Raw genomic sequence first — 4,332 nt, 5'->3', positions numbered from 1 at the left:
GTTCAAGCATTTGATCGATAAACGGTAAAGGAAAATGATCCTTCCAAGTGGCTCTGTTTAATTTTCTATAAACAATACACATTCTACTTCCAATAACCACTCTTTGTGCTATAGATTCTCCTTTTACATTATTAACAACTGTGACGCCTCCCTTCTTCGGTACGACATGTACTGGGATGACCTATTGGCTATCAGATATCGAGTAGATAATACCTGCTTCTAACAACTTTTGCACTTCTTTCTTTACAACATCACTCGAAATGGGATTTATCCTTCTTTGATGTTCTCTAGAGGTCTTACTGTCTTCCTCTAGCATTATGCGATGCATGCATATGGAAGGGCTTATTCCTTTTAGATTTGAGATATTGTAGCCTAAAGCAGTTGGATATTTTCTCAAAACGTGTAGGAGCTTTTCGGTTTCTATCTGCCCTAAGTCTGCATTGACTATTACAGGTCGCTCAAGTTCAGTGTCTAGGAATTTGTACCTTAGATTTTTGGGTAACGTCTTAAGTTCTAGGACTGGTTTCTTTGGGCAAGGCATATGATCGGGCGTTAATGCTAGGCATTCGCTTAGGCTATCATCTTGGTATTCCTCATTCCAATTTTCATCTTCAAAAGTAGGAGGCCTTGGAATTTTTAGTATTTCGGAGTATGTTGTTTGTTCATTCTCCATTTCTCTTATACATTCATCGATGACATCTAGTGGACAACAGGTATCGTCTATAGCTGGTGCCTTTAGGAATTACATCAAAATGAATTCAACTTTTTCCTGACCAACTTCAAAGGTTAGCTTGCCTTTCTTAACATCTATAATAGCTCCGGCTGTAACTAGGAATGGTCTTCCTAATATGATAGAGATGTTGGAATCCTCTTTTATATCCATGATTATAAAATCAGTAGGAATATAGAATTGTCTTATGCGTACCGGATTGTTTTCTAGCATACCTACGGGAAATTTAACAGAACGGTCCGCAAGTTGTACGAAAATCCTCGTAGGTCTTAGCTCTCCCATTTTGAGCCTTTCGCATATGGACAAGGGCATTAAGCTAATACTGGCTCCTAAGTCGCATAGTTCTTTGTCTATGACAAACTTTCTGATTACACAGGGTATGGAGAAACTACCCGGGTCTTTCAGCTTTGGAGACATATTGTTTTGTATTATGGCGATACACTCAGCAATAAGTGTAACTGTCATACGGTGAACTGGACTTTTTTGTGGTTTTAATCGCAATGTCGCGGTTAGCAAGAGTCGCCACCGACTTTTCTTTTATCCAATAAGGAAAGGTGGAAAAGAACAGGAAAAACCTTAATTTAGATTTTGGGTTCGGGAGGTACATTATACAAAGGGAAGGTGTTAGCACCCTTTGTATCCATGGTTATCCATGGGCTCTTAATTGCTCGATCACTTATATTATTTTTGTCTAAAAAAAAAGTGTTTGTGAATTGTTTAGAAAAATTGTTTTGAAAAGAGAATTTAACTTTGTAATGATTCTTGTATGAATGTATACAAAGTGATTATCTCGTTTTAGTTTTGAAAATTGTTTAGAAAAATATAACTCGGTAATGATTCTAGTATGAATGTATACCAAGTGGTGATTTTCTAAAGGCATTTTGAAAGGTGTGAGGTGCAAAAAAAATGTTTTAAGTTGTGAGCCAGCAATTAGGAGTTATACCGACCCAAGGTCTTTATGAGTATTTCCTATCCTTATGAGGGTAAAACTGTCCTTATTATTGAGAAATAAGTAGTTTTATCCTTTGGATGTAAAAGGGTCATCGTAGGGTCATCGATTGGTCATTGAAGGCAACAGTTATGAGGATACCTTAGCATTCGAAGGGACTATCATCATTTAACCGTAGGCAACATCGGAGGGTCATCGAGGGACAAAGTTGTATATTCGAAGGCAACATCCGAGGGACTATAATTTATTTTATGATGATTTAACCGAAGGGTCTTTGCTAAGGGTATCCCCACGTTCGCGGGACATGACCGTAATATCGTAATCGTAAGGCAACAAAGAGAGGTCCAAGATCACTTATTCAAAGACAAAGTTTTACAATTAATTATATAATTAGGATGAAACTCCACATTAAAATTATTAAAAATAATATATTAAAAAATTAATACATTAGAAATTAATACATTAAAAAATTAATTTAGGGTGAAACTCCACAAGGGTATCCCACAAATAAAGTGGAATACCTAGCCAATAACCTTTTCCTGGGATATGTGAACCTTTACGAAACTCAAAAAAAGAAACATGTCAGAACACCAAATCAGGGTGCAATCGAAGATTACACCGGAGAAATATCACAACAATAAATAGGATAGGATGAATAATGCATGGCTATGATAAAAACATAAAAAAAAAACAGACTAGAAGAATCAGGTACTGTCTCGTTCGCCTCTGCCTCGCCTAGCGAAGGCCACGGATTTTGAATTTGAAAACAGCCCCATGTTAGGAACTTTGAATTTTATGGCATTTTATCACAGGAATAACATGGTCAAACATTCAGGGTATTCAGGCATATTTAAATTCCCATACGAAAGCAAATTATATATCAACATTTAATCATGATGCATTATATATGTAGATATGGCCAATTGAAAGTATAAACAATAGAGATACGCAAACCTGTTTGCCAATTCAAGGTTGAAGGGATTGACCACTTGTAGTATCGGAATAAGTTAGGTAGCGGGAATTGGACGGCGATGGCTTCGGTGTAGATGGGCTGCCTTCAGGGTTTCTTTACTCTGAATTCTCCGGGTAGGCAGGGTTCCTATGCCAAAGTTTCTATCCGTCCTTCTCTGTTCTCTCTCTTTCTTTTTCCTCAAGGTTTTGTTCCAAGGAAACCTCAGAGTGTTTTGCTTCTCTTCCTTCTTTCTCCAGTGAATCTCCCAGTGTAAACTCCAAGTGTAAACTCCAACTGTAAACTCCCCTACTGAAACTTCAGTATTTATAGACTAATTTCGTGGGTAATGGGCTTGAAATGAGGGAGACCCAAGTCCAAAATAATTTGTTATATTTTATTTATATATTTATTTTAATTATTTAATTAATTAATTAATTAATTAATTAATTAATTAATTAATTTTTTTTTTTTTTTTTTTTTTTTTTAGGAAAAATGATGGGTAATTTTTGGGGTATGACAGCTGCCCCTGTTCAATATTCTTGGACCGAGAGAGTTAGAATGGTGTATACGCCATTCGTGGTCTGGAGGTGGAAGATTATTGAACACTAGAATGCCCCAAAAATTTGCACTTGAGAATCGACAGTTGGTCTTGATGGAGATGGGCTTAAAGATGCCATCCGGGAGGTTTGATGACGAAAGCTTCAGATCGCGCCGTATATTAGGCCAATTTGAAGACATGGGTGCCACACTGGGTCGTACGTTAGACCGTATAATGAGTCATCCATTAGGCTGCCGACTTCGCTGGGGAGTCGGAGTGTGTCATATGCTGTTGGGGATAAAGGATCAGAATGGACCATACGCTAGATCGTATCTGAGTTGCAGAATGAGCCGTACGTTAGGCTGAATCTGATGACGAAAGGGGTAGTCGTACGTTAGACTACACTTCAGAAATGTACCGTATGTTAGGTAGCATTTGAGGGGATGAACATCCGAACGGGTCGTACGTTAGACCGTCGCAGAATGAGTCGTCTGTTAGGCCGCATCTGATGATGAAAGCGGTAGTCGTGCGCCAGACTACACTTCAGAAATGTACCGTACGTTAGGTAGCATCTGAGGGTTGTAAGATCCAAACGGGTCGTACGTTAGACCGCGTTGGAGTTGCTGGAGTTCAGAATGGATCGTACGCTAGATCGTATCTGAGTTGCAGAATGAGCCGTACGTTAGGCTGTATCCGAAGAAGAAAGTAGTCGTACGCTAGACTACACCCCTGAATGTACCGTACGCTAGGCAGCATCTGAGGATTTGAAGGTCCAAATGGGTCGTACGTTAGACCGCATTGGAGTTGCTGAAGAAGTCATATGTTGGGCTGAATCAGAATGAACCGTACGTTAGGCTGTATCTGATAACCTGTATATGTTGTACTTGCAATAAATGTCTGGGAGGGGCTTAAAGATGCCATCGTTAGGAGGATATCGAAGTGTTGTCAGAATGAATGTTCCCATGAACTGTATTTGAAATATGTATCTGAATCTTGAATGTGATTGATAAAGGTGTCTGTCTGAATGAACCTTTTATTTTGACTATATCAGGAGGATAAATAACCTGCAAAGAAAAGTTAGCTTCATGCTATGTCATGATGTATGAGATGTTTCGTGTTATGCTAAAATAAATGCGAATGTTGTATGCATGCGTATGCTGTGA

This window comes from Lathyrus oleraceus, chromosome 5 (genome assembly GCF_024323335.1).
Source record: "Lathyrus oleraceus cultivar Zhongwan6 chromosome 5, CAAS_Psat_ZW6_1.0, whole genome shotgun sequence".
NCBI lineage: Eukaryota > Viridiplantae > Streptophyta > Magnoliopsida > Fabales > Fabaceae > Lathyrus > Lathyrus oleraceus.
The sequence above is the reverse complement of the archived record's forward strand: the minus strand, read 5'-3'. Positions refer to the sequence as shown.